The sequence below is a fragment of the Grus americana genome, unplaced genomic scaffold (genome assembly GCF_028858705.1).
Source record: "Grus americana isolate bGruAme1 unplaced genomic scaffold, bGruAme1.mat scaffold_229, whole genome shotgun sequence".
Lineage (NCBI taxonomy): Eukaryota > Metazoa > Chordata > Aves > Gruiformes > Gruidae > Grus > Grus americana.
Genome location: NW_026561527.1, coordinates 914 through 17231, shown reverse-complemented (window position 1 = coordinate 17231; position 16318 = coordinate 914). Strand labels below are relative to the sequence as shown.

The window sequence follows — 16318 nt, the reverse complement described above, 5'->3', positions numbered from 1 at the left end:
CCGCCCCTCACGCAAACTCCGCCCCCGACGCACGCCAAACCCCGCCCCTCACGCAAACTCCGCCCCCGACGCACACCAAGCCCCGCCCCTCACGCAGCGCACAGCGCATGCTCGCTCGGTCCTGCCGCCTAGCGACCAAATTTCGGTACTGCAGCGGCAGCGCCGCGCATGCGCAGTGCAGCGCCACGCCCCCTCCCCGGAACCGGCTGCCGGCAGCCGGGGTGCCGGAGCTGCTGTGAGCCGAGGGAGGAGCGGAGGCGGCGCCGGGCTGCGGCTGCACGGAGGGAGAGGTGAGCGGGGCAGCGGGACGGACCGGCGGGTCCCGGGGACAGCCCCGAGGAGGGCGGCGGCAGCGGTGCCGCCTCCGAGGAGAGGCGGGGGGGGGGCGGCGGGGTCCGTGTCACCGAGGGGAGGGGGGCTGCCCGGAGCCGCGCGGCGGGTGGGGGGGGTGCGCGCCGTGTCGGAACCGGGCGGGGAGACCGTCCGGAGCCGCGCGGCGGGGGCTGCCCGGAGCCGGCGGGCGTCCGCGCCTTTCGGAGGTGGCTGAGGGGAGGCGGGGGGGGGGGGGGGGGCGCCAGCCCGGAGCCGCGCTGCGGAGCTCGGGGCTGCCGTCGCGGCTCGGCGGGGGCTTTCGGGTGAGTCGGCTTTGGGGTGAGGGCACGGGACGGTGTCCCCGCAGGGTCAGGAAGCGTGGAAGGCTGCCTCCCGCGGCACGCCGGGAGTTGCAGTCTTGGGGCACGCGGCTGCTGGTCGGCCATATTGGCTCCCCGGAGCACGCCGGGAAGTGTAGTCTTACGGCACTCTAATGGCTGCCACGCGGCGCTTGCCGGTGCGTGCCGGGAGGCGTCGTTTTCGCGGACGTGGCTGCCGGACAGCCCGACTTGCTCTCGCAGGAGCGCGAGGTTGGGGTTTTTTTGCCGGTTTCGAGTGGTTTTCTGCAGGCTTCCAGCCGCTCCCGAGCAGCGGTGCGGCCGTGCTACGAGAGCGCGCGCGCGCGGTGAGGCGTTGCCCGGTGTCCCGAGACGAGCGCTACCGGTCGGACTCTCCGGAAGCCTGTCCGGCAGCCCCAGGCCGCCCCCGAGCCCTGGCGTGAAGGCGGCAAGCTGGCCCTCGCCTGTGCCGCTTTCTTCCTGAACAGGGGTGCTGGCGGCGGCGGCAGCGGCAGCAGCGCGGGGAAAGAGCGGCGTCTCCGGAAGCCCCTGCAGAAGGAGGAGGGTCTCCGGCCAGGGCCGACCTCCGGTAGTAACGGCCACTGCTTTTTCTTTCCCTCTCCCAGGCCGCGCTGAGGACGTGGTTGCCCGTCCCTCCCTTGGGGATGCCGTCGACTGCACCCGCCTCGCCTGTGCCTGGCCTGGCTCGCCTCGTGGCGTGGGGGCGAAAAGGGACAGGCGGCGGAGCGCTTACCGGCCGTGGACAGGAGCTGCCCTAAGGGAAGCTGGAATGGCCAGAGAAAGGTGAAGAAGAAGAAGAAGAAGAAGAGATGGAAGGCTCTCCGGCCGGCAGCTGCCTCCCGCTGCAGGCAAGAGAGCGCCTGCCTCGCCGGGTGAGGAAAGATCCCTCGTTGCGCTCCGCGGCAGGTCAGGCTGCCGACGGGCACCGCAGGGTCGCCACGCGTAATCCAAAGCACGGTGCGGCCGCGTACCGAGGGAGGCAGGGAGGGAGGCAGGGAGGCAGGCTACTCATCTAGGCAGACTCGTCTCCTCGGAGCTGTAAGACACCCGTGTATTCTCTTAGGCGGAGGACAGCCGAGCGACCGGAGTGACAGCAAAGGAAAGGCGGAGAGCAGGGGAAAGAAGCGTCTGCGCTGGCAAGCTCTCCCGGCAGCGCCGAGAGCCAGAGCTGCGGTGAGTCCTGGGCCCGCGGGGCCCCATCGCCTCTCCTCTGCGTCGCGGGCCCTCCTCTGCCCCCCTCGCTTTCCCACCCCGCTGTGGGGTTTTTTGGTTTGCTTTCTGCTCCCCGCTATGTTCTTTTTCCATCTCGCTCTGACGGGCTGCCTGTCCCCACCTTTTTTAGGTCCTCGCTCTCTCTGCCCCGTAGCCCGTGGCTATTGTTTCCTTCTCTCTCTCCCTGTCTCTCTGTCCGGCCCCCAGCCACTGTTTCTGCATTCCTCCCCCTCGGTCCTGTAGCCCGTCGGTATTTCTGCCGTCTCTGGCTCTCTCTGTGCGGCTCCTCGTTCCTGTTGTTCGAGGTCTTCCTTCTCGGCTCCGTAGCGAGTCGTCGTGAGTCTCTCTCTTTCTCCGTCCCTCTTGAGCCTCTTCCCTGCCCCTCGTTTTGAAGGCCCGCCTCTCTGTCCCGGCACCCGTCGCTATGGTTCCTTTTTTCGGTCTGGCTCCGTCTCGCTCCCCGTCCCTGTTTTTCTAAAGTCTCCCCTCTCTGCCTCCTAGCCCGTCGGTACCTTTTTCTTTCCCCGTCGCGGTTCGTCTGGCTCCCTGTCCCTCTTTCTTCCTTCCTTCCTTCCTCCCTGTCTGCCCCGCAGCCCGTCCCTTCGTTCCTTTCTCCTTCCCTCTCTGTCCCTCTCCCGGTCCCCGGCATTAAACTCTGCTTCTCTGCCCGGTAGCTCGCCACCGTCTTACCTTTCCCCGTCTCTCTCTCTGTCCAGCTCCCTCTCTCGAATCTTCAATTCCTCCCTGTCGCTGCAGAAGCCTGTCGGGACTTTTTCCCCTGCCCGGCTTGCCTCTCCCTGTCTCGCGATTCCTCCCTCTCTGCCCTCTTAGCCGCGACCGTTTTTATATTCTCCGTCTCTCCCTCGGTCCGCCTCGAGATCCCGATTGTTTTTTAAAGCGACCGAATCGTCGAGGTTGGCAGAGACCTTTACGATTATCGGGTGGAACCGCGAACCTGGCGCTGGCAAGTCCCCCTCTGCCCCGCAGCCCGTCCCTTCCCTTCCGACGGCCTCTTTCTCCACCTCCCTCTGTCCGGCTCCCGGCCCCTCTTTTCCACTTCCGCCCTCTGTACCCTGTGGCTTTCCCCCTCTTCTTTCTCTCTCTGTCTCTGTTTGAGGAGGAGCAGCTGCCGCCCCAGCGTTCGCACCCCGTTCACGGTGTCGCGCGCACGCTTCTTCTCGGGCGCGCTTCCTCCTCCTCCTCCTCCGGGCTCGACCCGAGGCTTCCGGCAGCAGTCTCCGGGTGTCGGATTTTGTAAAATAATTAACGTAACTGAAAGGTGCAGCAGCGGGATCGGCCCGGGCGGGGCGCCTCCAAAGAGAGGGACCCCGAACAAAGAAATCCCGGGGCCGTTCCACGCTTGGGTCCCGGACACCCGCCCCTCGCGCGCTGTCCGCGCGTCCCTTAGTCCCGCGGTGACTTTTGGTCTGGGGTCTTCTACCGTCGTCTCGGATTCTTCTTCTGTATAGCTGTGGGCGGTGCGTTATTCCACAGGTGCTGCTGCGCCGATGCTCCGTACGTTCGCAGTAGCGGGTAGAGCGGAAGGCTCTGTGGCCAGGGAAGAGCGGCACGGACACGTTCCTGCTCGCTCCGTTGCACCGGAATTTCGACGGCTGGGTTCGGCCGCTAAATTGATGGCGCTACCGGAAGAAATTTCAGAAAAGTGAGTACTGTGCTTGTCTTTAATCTTTTAAAGTAATTTTTCTACGGGCGCCCGGTCAGTGGCTTAGATATTTGGTTTGCGGCGAAACAGACCCGGAACGTGGCTCCAAGTAGCGTTCCGATTCGCTGAAATTCCCCGTAGTCAGAGAGCAAGAATGGTGAATGTTGCTTGGCGGTTTGAAATCTCAGGCTTTCTCTGAAAGCTGACCTGCCAGAATGAGCCGAAAGCAGGCCGAACGCCAATAGGGATGCCGCAGAAAAGGTCCTCTTCTTGACAGGAGAAGAGCTTGGCGAAACGTCAGCGCCGTTTCCCGTAGGGCCTCCGACGTACCGGTTCGGCAAGCGTGGGCTTTGTGCGATTCCCTCGGGGACGATGGCGAACAAACCTTGTACGGCAGAGAGTATCTTAGCTTACTTTCCATCTCCTGCTCGGTTACTTGCAGAATATTTAATTTGGCGTCGCACGGACCCAGAGGGACGGGTCCCCAACTCATGCTGGTAGGGCAACCCCAGTACCAGCCGGTAAAATCGGAAAAGAGTACGACGTTTTGAAACGTTTGCCTTGCGAGGAGAAGGGCCGTCTCTCGTTAGGCAACTGAATTCTGCGACCGATTTCCACGCCTCACGCGCGTGCGTGCGCGCACACGCGCCCCCCCACCCCCCCCAACAGGCAGGCTTTGAAGGAGGCAGTCCCTAAGGCAACGCGATCTAAAACGTGGAAGTTTTTTTTTCTATTTTTAATAGTTTCTTACGGATAGGAGGCTCGTGTGAGCGTTTAGCCTGTCCTGTCCTTAATTCTGAACCCACTGGCTGGTGCAGAAGGACGGTCGTGTGACAAAACCAGCATGAAATTTGTCCCTGTGCCGGCTGCGTCCCGTGGTAAAGGAGTACATCTGTTATTCCTGCGTGAAAGATGTTTGATGAGCGTACCGCATCGTCAGAGCTGCTCTTGGTCTGCCTGCAAGCCGTGGGTTATGATTTAGAAATACGTTCGCCTACCGTTCCTTAACTGTGTGGTTTTGGTTTTTATTTTTTCAAAGAAAGGGTGGCTTTTTCGTCGATCTCTTTGTGAGAGTATCAAATCAGGCGGCGGTAAATACGTAGAAGCAGCTGGGCGTACTACGGCGTGTACCGGACAGCGTTGGCGTGCCGCTCTGCTAGCAGCGGAGAGCCAGATGAGGATGCCCGTGGTAAGTACTCGTTCTGCCTCCGGCTGAACGGAAAGATTCTCATGTTGAGGGTTCCTGGGCTTGTCTGTGTGATTAGCGTTACTTTTTTTTTTTTTTTTTTTTTTTTTTTAATATGAAACAGGGTCAGATAATTGTTGATGAGTGGGACTTTGCGTACTCCTTTAGGTAGTTTTTCGTACTGAACCTTAGATCGGTTACAAAACTTAATCTTTGTGCAGTTTACACGTTTTGTAGCAACTACAAAGACATTTATCCTGTAGGTAAGCTGAAAATAAAAATGCGGTTTCTCACCTGATTTTTCTTTCGGAGGAACGCTCGCCCCCAGCGGCTGGTTTTTTTTGCTAGTGTTGTCGGGGGGAAGGAACGGCGGCGCTTGCCTGGTTTCTTCCCCTAGCCAGGGACCTGAAACTTTGTTTTCCTCAGCTGTTTCACTAGAAATTTACAAGTGTCGGTGGTCAACAGTGGCAGAGAATTGGGTGGCGTTTTCAATTTCAAAGGGAAGGAACGTGTTGATGTTAATTCTGTTACCAAAAGCGAAGTACCAGCTGCTTCCTCTTTCTAGATCTTCTCTCCTTTCGCCGTCCTCCCCGAGGGGTAACGTGGCCACGCCGTATACCTTTTCTGCTCTGGTACCGTTCGTTTGATACGCAGGAGCGCTGTGAAATAAATAGAAGGGCTACGGACAGACATCTGCCATCGTTGCGGCTGCCTTAAATCGTGTATTTGTCCCTTTAGCCCGTCATTTCCTTTCCGCTCAGTTGAGTTACGTGCAGCGTTAGGTTCCGGTCGAGAGCGGTGCCGCCGAACAACGCTCTCGGAGCGTGCGCGGAGGAGGGCGACCGAGATGGCGAGAGGTCTCCGAGGCAAGACTTAGGGGGAGCGGCTGAGGTCACTCGGTTTGTTCAGCTTGGAGAAGGGAAGGCCGAGGGGTGACCTCATCGCAGTCTACACCTTCCTCGAGGGGGAGGCGCTGACCTCCGCTCTCTCCGGTGACCGGCACTAGGACCCGAGGAAACGGGACGAAGCTGCGTCAGGGCAAGTTCAGACCGGACGTTGGGAAAAGGCTTTTCACTGAGAGGGCGGTCGGTCAGTCACGGAACAGGCTCCCCAGGGAAGCGGTCGCAGCCACCGAGCCTGTCAGGAGTTCAAGGAGCATCTGAACGATGCTCTTAGTCGCACGGTTTAGTTTTAGGTAGTCCCGCGTGGAGCGGGGGCTTGGTCTCGGTGATCCGTATGGGTCCCTTCCAACTTGAGATACTCTATGATTCTGTGAAATCTTCTGGGTTAGAAACGACCTTATTGTAATAGAGAATTCGCTGAACGTGGCTTTGTGCAAGGACTGTCGTCTTAGAATATCTTTTTTTTTTTTTTCTTCCCTCCCCCCCCCCCAGATATGAGAAAAGCTCTGTCCAGAGATATGGAGACGAAATCAGTTGTACCTCACCCTGTGACACCGGAAGACATTGAGTAACTGTAAGCTGTGATGCTCAGTGAAATTACTAAGAGCGTTAAGTTTCCCGTGCCTTTGCTTTCACTCTCCCATTCTCTTGTCTTGCGGCACGTCGCATTTGTTGAGGCCGTGGAAGCGACACCGGGAGCGATGGGTTGTCAGAACCAGGTCCTCCTGCCTGTCGCTGGTTTTGCTTACCTTCGCCGTCTCTGTGTACCAGCCTGCATCTCTCTCTCTGTTCCTCAATCCCTGTCCTCTCTTCTCTGTCCTGCTTTGTTTCACTGCGTATGTCCCGTTCCCTGTCCCACCTTTATCCTTCCTTCCTTCTTCCTCGCCTTTTTCTTTGTCCTTTTGTCCTGCTCCCCGACCCTGTTTCTCGCTCCATCTGACCGTCCTTTTCCTGGCACCTTTGTGTCTCTGCTCCTTGCCCCCGTCTTTCTCTCCCCTCTGCCCAGTCCTCGTCTCCCTCTTTTGTCTCTCTGCCCCTCTGTCCTCCTTCTGCCTCTGCCCCTCTGTCCTGCTCCCTGCCCCTCTTGTTCTCACTCTGCCCCAGCGTCCCGCTCCCCGGTCCTCTTTCCCTCTGTTGCTCTCTCCTTTTATCTCTCCTTCTCCCTGCTCCCCAGCCCGGTTCTCTCACGCTCCCGCTTCCTTTTTTTATTCTCTGTTGCTCTGTCCTGCTCCCCGTGCCGCTGTCCCTCGCCGTACCTCTCGGTCCGGCTCCCTGCCCTTATTCTCTTTTCGTCCCTCGCCGTGGCGCTGCCCGCCCAGGGTCGTTTCTGCCTCTCTGTCCCGCTCCCCGTCCTGGTTTGTCGGTCGCCGTCCCGCTGCCTCTCTTCCTGCCGCTTCTTCCTCCCTCTCTGTCAGGCTCCCCGTCCTTCACTCGCCGTCCCTTTCCTTGCCTCGTGCTTTCTCGCTCGCCGCCGCCGCCCCCCCCATCCAGCTGGCTGCCCCTTTTCTCCTCTCTTCTAGCGTCCTGCAGCTGGCTCCTCGGTTTTGGCGGCAGCCTGCACATAGCAGCCCAGCTCTCCAGCAGCCTGACGGACCGACCGTGTGTCTGTTCCACGCCGGACTGGCGAGCGTGGCTCTGGGTAGGACAGCCGAGGTGCCCCAGGGCCGGGCCCCGAGCCCCGGTGCGGAGTCTCTCCCGGAACCGGCTCTGTGTGTGACTGAATAAACGCTTGCGGTCTCTTTTGCCGTGCCGGCTGCGTTGGCGCTTCCTTTGCGGGGCCCCCCCCCCGCAAACTCCGCCCCCCCCGCAAACTCCGGCCCCCCCGCAAACTCCGCCCCTCACGCACGCCAAGCCCCGCCCCTCATGGAAACTCCGCCCCGGTGCAAACTCCGCCCTGATGCAAGCCAAGCCCCGCCCCTCAGGCAAACTCCGCCTTGATGCATGCCAAGCCCCCCCATGCAAACTCCGCCCCCACACAAACTCCGCCCCTGGTGCATGCCAAGCCCCGCCCTGATGCAAACTCCGCCCCTCATGCAAACTCCGCCCCGATGCATGCCAAGCCCCGCCCCGACGCAAACTCTGCCCCTCACGCAAACTCCGCCCCAATGCACGCCAAGCCCTGCCCCTCACGCAAACTCCGCCCCTCACGCAAACTCCGCCCCCGATGCACGCCAAGCCCCGCCCCCGGCGCAAACTCCGCCCCTCACGCAAACCCCGCCCCTCACGCAAACCCCGCCCCTCATGCAAACTCCGCCCCTCACGCAAACTCCGCCCCTCACGCAAACCCCGCCCCTCATGCAAACTCCGCCCCCGGTGCAAACTCCGCCCCGACGCAAGCCAAGCCACGCCCCTCACGCAAACTCCGCCCCCGATGCATGCCAAACTCCACCCCTCACGATAACTCCGCCCCTCACGCAAACTCCGCCCCCGACGCACGCTAAGCCCCGCCCCTCACGCAAACACCGCCCCCGATGCACGCCAAGCCCCGCCCCCGACGCAAACTCCGCCCCTCACGCAAACTCCGCCCCGATGCAAACTCTGCCCCTCACGCAAACTCCGCCCCCGACGCACGCCAAGCCCCGCCCCCGACGCAAACTCCGCCCCTCACGCAAACTCCGCCCCTCACGCAAACTCCGCCCCCGATGCAAACTCCGCCCCTCACGCAAACTCCGCCCCGACGCACGCCAAGCCCCGCCCCCGACGCAAACTCCGCCCCTCACGCAAACTCCGCCCCTCACGCAAACTCCGCCCCCGACGCAAACCCCGCCCCTCACGCAAACTCCGCCCCCGACGCAAACTCCGCCCCTCACGCAAACTCCGCCCCCGACGCACGCCAAGCCCTCCCCTCACGCAAACTCCGCCCCCGATGCATGCCAAACTCCGCCCCTCACGATAACTCCGCCCCTCACGCAAACTCCGCCCCCGACGCACGCCAAGCCCCGCCCCTCATGGAAACTCCGCCCCTCACGCAAACTCCGCCCCTCACGCAAACCCCGCCCCTCACGCAAACACCGCCCCCGACGCAAGCCAAGCCCCGCCCCTGACGTAAACTCCGCCCCCGGCGCAAACTCCGCCCCGATGCAAGCCAAGCCCCGCCCCTCACGCAAACACCGCCCCCGACGCACGCCAAACTCCGCCCCTCACGATAACTCCGCCCCTCACGCAAACTCCGCCCCCGACGCACGCCAAACCCCGCCCCTCACGCAAACCCCGCCCCTCACGCAAACTCCGCCCCCGACGCAAACTCCGCCCCTCACGCAAACTCCGCCCCCGACGCACGCCAAGCCCCGCCCCTCACGATAACTCCGCCCCCGACGCAAACTCCGCCCGCGACGCACGCCAAGCCCCGCCCCCGACGCAAACTCCGCCCCTCACGCAAACTCCGCCCCTCACGCAAACTCCGCCCCCGACGCACGCCAAGCCCCGCCCCCGACGCAAACTCCGCCCCTCACGCAAACTCCGCCCCCGACGCACGCCAAGCCCCGCCCCCGACGCAAACTCCGCCCCTCACGCAAACTCCGCCCCTCACGCAAACTCCGCCCCTCACGCAAACTCCGCCCCCGACGCACGCCAAGCCCCGCCCCCGACGCAAACTCCGCCCCTCACGCAAACTCCGCCCCCGACGCACGCAAAGCCCCGCCCCCGACGCAAACTCCGCCCCTCACGCAAACTCCGCCCCCGACGCACGCAAACCCCGCCCCTCACGCAAACTCCGCCCCCGACGCACGCCAAGCCCCGCCCCTCACGCAAACTCCGCCCCCGACGCACACCAAGCCCCGCCCCTCACGCAGCGCACAGCGCATGCTCGCTCGGTCCTGCCGCCTAGCGACCAAATTTCGGTACTGCAGCGGCAGCGCCGCGCATGCGCAGTGCAGCGCCACGCCCCCTCCCCGGAACCGGCTGCCGGCAGCCGGTGTGCAGGAGCTGCTGTGAGCCGAGGGAGGAGCGGAGGCGCCGCCGGGCTGCGGCTGCACGGAGGGAGAAGGTGAGCGGGGCAGCGGGACGGACCGGCGGGTCCCGGGGAAAGCCCCGAGGAGGGCGGCGGCAGCGGTGCCGCCTCCGAGGAGAGGCGGGGGGGCGGCGGGGTCCGTGTCACAGAGGGGAGGGGGGCTGCCCGGAGCCGTGCGGCGGGTGGGGGGGGTGCGCGCCGTGTCGGAACCGGGCGGGGAGACCGTCCGGAGCCGCGCGGCGGGGGCTGCCCGGAGCCGGCGGGCGTCCGCGCCTTTCGGAGGTGGCTGAGGGGAGGCGGGGGCGGGGGGGGGGGCGCCAGCCCGGAGCCGCGCTGCGGAGCTCGGGGCTGCCGTCGCGGCTCGGCGGGGCTTTCGGGTGAGTCGGCTTTGGGGTGAGGGCACGGGACGGTGTCCCCGCAGGGTCAGGAAGCGTGGAAGGCTGCCTCCCGCGGCACGCCGGGAGTTGCAGTCTTGGGGCACGCGGCTGCTGGTCGGCCATATTGGCTCCCCGGAGCACGCCGGGAAGTGTAGTCTTACGGCACTCTAATGGCTGCCACGCGGCGCTTGCCGGTGCGTGCCGGGAGGCGTCGTTTTCGCGGACGTGGCTGCCGGACAGCCCGACTTGCTCTCGCAGGAGCGCGAGGTTGGGGTTTTTTTGCCGGTTTCGAGTGGTTTTCTGCAGGCTTCCAGCCGCTCCCGAGCAGCGGTGCGGCCGTGCTACGAGAGCGCGCGCGCGCGGTGAGGCGTTGCCCGGTGTCCCGAGACGAGCGCTACCGGTCGGACTCTCCGGAAGCCTGTCCGGCAGCCCCAGGCCGCCCCCGAGCCCTGGCGTGAAGGCGGCAAGCTGGCCCTCGCCTGTGCCGCTTTCTTCCTGAACAGGGGTGCTGGCGGCGGCGGCAGCGGCAGCAGCGCGGGGAAAGAGCGGCGTCTCCGGAAGCCCCTGCAGAAGGAGGAGGGTCTCCGGCCAGGGCCGACCTCCGGTAGTAACGGCCACTGCTTTTTCTTTCCCTCTCCCAGGCCGCGCTGAGGACGTGGTTGCCCGTCCCTCCCTTGGGGATGCCGTCGACTGCACCCGCCTCGCCTGTGCCTGGCCTGGCTCGCCTCGTGGCGTGGGGGCGAAAAGGGACAGGCGGCGGAGCGCTTACCGGCCGTGGACAGGAGCTGCCCTAAGGGAAGCTGGAATGGCCAGAGAAAGGTGAAGAAGAAGAAGAAGAAGAAGAAGAGATGGAAGGCTCTCCGGCCGGCAGCTGCCTCCCGCTGCAGGCAAGAGAGCGCCTGCCTCGCCGGGTGAGGAAAGATCCCTCGTTGCGCTCCGCGGCAGGTCAGGCTGCCGACGGGCACCGCAGGGTCGCCACGCGTAATCCAAAGCACGGTGCGGCCGCGTACCGAGGGAGGCAGGGAGGGAGGCAGGGAGGCAGGCTACTCATCTAGGCAGACTCGTCTCCTCGGAGCTGTAAGACACCCGTGTATTCTCTTAGGCGGAGGACAGCCGAGCGACCGGAGTGACAGCAAAGGAAAGGCGGAGAGCAGGAGAAAGAAGCGTCTGCGCTGGCAAGCTCTCCCGGCAGCGCCGAGAGCCAGAGCTGCGGTGAGTCCTGGGCCCGCGGGGCCCCATCGCCTCTCCTCTGCGTCGCGGGCCCTCCTCTGCCCCCCTCGCTTTCCCACCCCGCTGTGGGGTTTTTTTGGTTTGCTTTCTGCTCCCCGCTATGTTCTTTTTCCATCTCGCTCTGACGGGCTGCCTGTCCCCACCTTTTTTAGGTCCTCGCTCTCTCTGCCCCGTAGCCCGTGGCTATTGTTTCCTTCTCTCTCTCCCTGTCTCTCTGTCCGGCCCCCAGCCACTGTTTCTGCATTCCTCCCCCTCGGTCCTGTAGCCCGTCGGTATTTCTGCCGTCTCTGGCTCTCTCTGTGCGGCTCCTCGTTCCTGTTGTTCGAGGTCTTCCTTCTCGGCTCCGTAGCGAGTCGTCGTGAGTCTCTCTCTTTCTCCGTCCCTCTTGAGCCTCTTCCCTGCCCCTCGTTTTGAAGGCCCGCCTCTCTGTCCCGGCACCCGTCGCTATGGTTCCTTTTTTCGGTCTGGCTCCGTCTCGCTCCCCGTCCCTGTTTTTCTAAAGTCTCCCCTCTCTGCCTCCTAGCCCGTCGGTACCTTTTTCTTTCCCCGTCGCGGTTCGTCTGGCTCCCTGTCCCTCTTTCTTCCTTCCTTCCTTCCTCCCTGTCTGCCCCGCAGCCCGTCCCTTCGTTCCTTTCTCCTTCCCTCTCTGTCCCTCTCCCGGTCCCCGGCATTAAACTCTGCTTCTCTGCCCGGTAGCTCGCCACCGTCTTACCTTTCCCCGTCTCTCTCTCTGTCCAGCTCCCTCTCTCGAATCTTCAATTCCTCCCTGTCGCTGCAGAAGCCTGTCGGGACTTTTTCCCCTGCCCGGCTTGCCTCTCCCTGTCTCGCGATTCCTCCCTCTCTGCCCTCTTAGCCGCGACCGTTTTTATATTCTCCGTCTCTCCCTCGGTCCGCCTCGAGATCCCGATTGTTTTTTAAAGCGACCGAATCGTCGAGGTTGGCAGAGACCTTTACGATTATCGGGTGGAACCGCGAACCTGGCGCTGGCAAGTCCCCCTCTGCCCCGCAGCCCGTCCCTTCCCTTCCGACGGCCTCTTTCTCCACCTCCCTCTGTCCGGCTCCCGGCCCCTCTTTTCCACTTCCGCCCTCTGTACCCTGTGGCTTTCCCCCTCTTCTTTCTCTCTCTGTCTCTGTTTGAGGAGGAGCAGCTGCCGCCCCAGCGTTCGCACCCCGTTCACGGTGTCGCGCGCACGCTTCTTCTCGGGCGCGCTTCCTCCTCCTCCTCCTCCGGGCTCGACCCGAGGCTTCCGGCAGCAGTCTCCGGGTGTCGGATTTTGTAAAATAATTAACGTAACTGAAAGGTGCAGCAGCGGGATCGGCCCGGGCGGGGCGCCTCCAAAGAGAGGGACCCCGAACAAAGAAATCCCGGGGCCGTTCCACGCTTGGGTCCCGGACACCCGCCCCTCGCGCGCTGTCCGCGCGTCCCTTAGTCCCGCGGTGACTTTTGGTCTGGGGTCTTCTACCGTCGTCTCGGATTCTTCTTCTGTATAGCTGTGGGCGGTGCGTTATTCCACAGGTGCTGCTGCGCCGATGCTCCGTACGTTCGCAGTAGCGGGTAGAGCGGAAGGCTCTGTGGCCAGGGAAGAGCGGCACGGACACGTTCCTGCTCGCTCCGTTGCACCGGAATTTCGACGGCTGGGTTCGGCCGCTAAATTGATGGCGCTACCGGAAGAAATTTCAGAAAAGTGAGTACTGTGCTTGTCTTTAATCTTTTAAAGTAATTTTTCTACGGGCGCCCGGTCAGTGGCTTAGATATTTGGTTTGCGGCGAAACAGACCCGGAACGTGGCTCCAAGTAGCGTTCCGATTCGCTGAAATTCCCCGTAGTCAGAGAGCAAGAATGGTGAATGTTGCTTGGCGGTTTGAAATCTCAGGCTTTCTCTGAAAGCTGACCTGCCAGAATGAGCCGAAAGCAGGCCGAACGCCAATAGGGACGCCGCAGAAAAGGTCCTCTTCTTGACAGGAGAAGAGCTTGGCGAAACGTCAGCGCCGTTTCCCGTAGGGCCTCCGACGTACCGGTTCGGCAAGCGTGGGCTTTGTGCGATTCCCTCGGGGACGATGGCGAACAAACGTTGTACGGCAGAGAGTATCTTAGCTTACTTTCCATCTCCTGCTCGGTTACTTGCAGAATATTTAATTTGGCGTCGCACGGACCCAGAGGGACGGGTCCCCAACTCATGCTGGTAGGGCAACCCCAGTACCAGCCGGTAAAATCGGAAAAGAGTACGACGTTTTGAAACGTTTGCCTTGCGAGGAGAAGGGCCGTCTCTCGTTAGGCAACTGAATTCTGCGACCGATTTCCACGCCTCACGCGCGTGCGTGCGCGCACACGCGCCCCCCCCCCCCCCCCCCCCCCCAACAGGCAGGCTTTGAAGGAGGCAGTCCCTAAGGCAACGCGATCTAAAACGTGGAAGTTTTTTTTTCTATTTTTAATAGTTTCTTACGGATAGGAGGCTCGTGTGAGCGTTTAGCCTGTCCTGTCCTTAATTCTGAACCCACTGGCTGGTGCAGAAGGACGGTCGTGTGACAAAACCAGCATGAAATTTGTCCCTGTGCCGGCTGCGTCCCGTGGTAAAGGAGTACATCTGTTATTCCTGCGTGAAAGATGTTTGATGAGCGTACCGCATCGTCAGAGCTGCTCTTGGTCTGCCTGCAAGCCGTGGGTTATGATTTAGAAATACGTTTGCCTACCGTTCCTTAACTGTGTGGTTTTGGTTTTTATTTTTTCAAAGAAAGGGTGGCTTTTTCGTCGATCTCTTTGTGAGAGTATCAAATCAGGCGGCGGTAAATACGTAGAAGCAGCTGGGCGTACTACGGCGTGTACCGGACAGCGTTGGCGTGCCGCTCTGCTAGCAGCGGAGAGCCAGATGAGGATGCCCGTGGTAAGTACTCGTTCTGCCTCCGGCTGAACGGAAAGATTCTCATGTTGAGGGTTCCTGGGCTTGTCTGTGTGATTAGCGTTACTTTTTTTTTTTTTTTTTTTTTTTTTTTTTTTAATATGAAACAGGGTCAGATAATTGTTGATGAGTGGGACTTTGCGTACTCCTTTAGGTAGTTTTTCGTACTGAACCTTAGATCGGTTACAAAACTTAATCTTTGTGCAGTTTACACGTTTTGTAGCAACTACAAAGACATTTATCCTGTAGGTAAGCTGAAAATAAAAATGCGGTTTCTCACCTGATTTTTCTTTCGGAGGAACGCTCGCCCCCAGCGGCTGGTTTTTTTTGCTAGTGTTGTCGGGGGGAAGGAACGGCGGCGCTTGCCTGGTTTCTTCCCCTAGCCAGGGACCTGAAACTTTGTTTTCCTCAGCTGTTTCACTAGAAATTTACAAGTGTCGGTGGTCAACAGTGGCAGAGAATTGGGTGGCGTTTTCAATTTCAAAGGGAAGGAACGTGTTGATGTTAATTCTGTTACCAAAAGCGAAGTACCAGCTGCTTCCTCTTTCTAGATCTTCTCTCCTTTCGCCGTCCTCCCCGAGGGGTAACGTGGCCACGCCGTATACCTTTTCTGCTCTGGTACCGTTCGTTTGATACGCAGGAGCGCTGTGAAATAAATAGAAGGGCTACGGACAGACATCTGCCATCGTTGCGGCTGCCTTAAATCGTGTATTTGTCCCTTTAGCCCGTCATTTCCTTTCCGCTCAGTTGAGTTACGTGCAGCGTTAGGTTCCGGTCGAGAGCGGTGCCGCCGAACAACGCTCTCGGAGCGTGCGCGGAGGAGGGCGACCGAGATGGCGAGAGGTCTCCGAGGCAAGACTTAGGGGGAGCGGCTGAGGTCACTCGGTTTGTTCAGCTTGGAGAAGGGAAGGCCGAGGGGTGACCTCATCGCAGTCTACACCTTCCTCGAGGGGGAGGCGCTGACCTCCGCTCTCTCCGGTGACCGGCACTAGGACCCGAGGAAACGGGACGAAGCTGCGTCAGGGCAAGTTCAGACCGGACGTTGGGAAAAGGCTTTTCACTGAGAGGGCGGTCGGTCAGTCACGGAACAGGCTCCCCAGGGAAGCGGTCGCAGCCACCGAGCCTGTCAGGAGTTCAAGGAGCATCTGAACGATGCTTTTAGTCGCACGGTTTAGTTTTAGGTAGTCCCGCGTGGAGCGGGGGCTTGGTCTCGGTGATCCGTATGGGTCCCTTCCAACTTGAGATACTCTATGATTCTGTGAAATCTTCTGGGTTAGAAACGACCTTATTGTAATAGAGAATTCGCTGAACGTGGCTTTGTGCAAGGACTGTCGTATTATAATATCTTTTTTTTTTTTTTTTCTTCCCCCCCCCCCCCCAGATATGAGAAAAGCTCTGTCCAGAGATATGGAGACGAAATCAGTTGTACCTCACCCTGTGACACCGGAAGACATTGAGTAACTGTAAGCTGTGATGCTCAGTGAAATTACTAAGAGCGTTAAGTTTCCCGTGCCTTTGCTTTCACTCTCCCATTCTCTTGTCTTGCGGCACGTCGCATTTGTTGAGGCCGTGGAAGCGACACCGGGAGCGATGGGTTGTCAGAACCAGGTCCTCCTGCCTGTCGCTGGTTTTGCTTACCTTCGCCGTCTCTGTGTACCAGCCTGCATCTCTCTCTCTGTTCCTCAATCCCTGTCCTCTCTTCTCTGTCCTGCTTTGTTTCACTGCGTATGTCCCGTTCCCTGTCCCACCTTTATCCTTCCTTCCTTCTTCCTCGCCTTTTTCTTTGTCCTTTTGTCCTGCTCCCCGACCCTGTTTCTCGCTCCATCTGACCGTCCTTTTCCTGGCACCTTTGTGTCTCTGCTCCTTGCCCCCGTCTTTCTCTCCCCTCTGCCCAGTCCTCGTCTCCCTCTTTTGTCTCTCTGCCCCTCTGTCCTCCTTCTGCCTCTGCCCCTCTGTCCTGCTCCCTGCCCCTCTTGTTCTCACTCTGCCCCAGCGTCCCGCTCCCCGGTCCTCTTTCCCTCTGTTGCTCTCTCCTTTTATCTCTCCTTCTCCCTGCTCCCCAGCCCGGTTCTCTCACGCTCCCGCTTCCTTTTTTTATTCTCTGTTGCTCTGTCCTGCTCCCCGTGCCGCTGTCCCTCGCCGTACCTCTCGGTCCGGCTCCCTGCCCTTATTCTCTTTTCCTCCCTCGCCGTGGCGCTGCCCGCCCAGGGTCGTTCTGCCTCTCTGTCCCGC

The 16318-nt window shown here is 61.1% G+C and overlaps 1 long non-coding RNA gene across 2 annotated transcripts; it reads left to right on the top strand.

The window, feature by feature from the left end:
• The first annotated feature begins 1785 nt into the window (after positions 1-1785).
• LOC129200509 (uncharacterized) lies at positions 1786-15750 on the top strand. Of its 2 annotated transcripts, XR_008574940.1 has the most exons (7): positions 1786-1844; positions 3378-3546; positions 10602-10871; positions 11063-11172; positions 12707-12875; positions 13922-14071; positions 15468-15750. It is a non-coding gene; the product is annotated as an uncharacterized LOC129200509 (long non-coding RNA). The 2 variants fall into 2 exon arrangements; XR_008574941.1 differs by lacking the exons at positions 1786-1844; positions 3378-3546 and adding an exon at positions 10068-10227.
• The last annotated feature ends 568 nt before the right edge of the window (positions 15751-16318 follow it).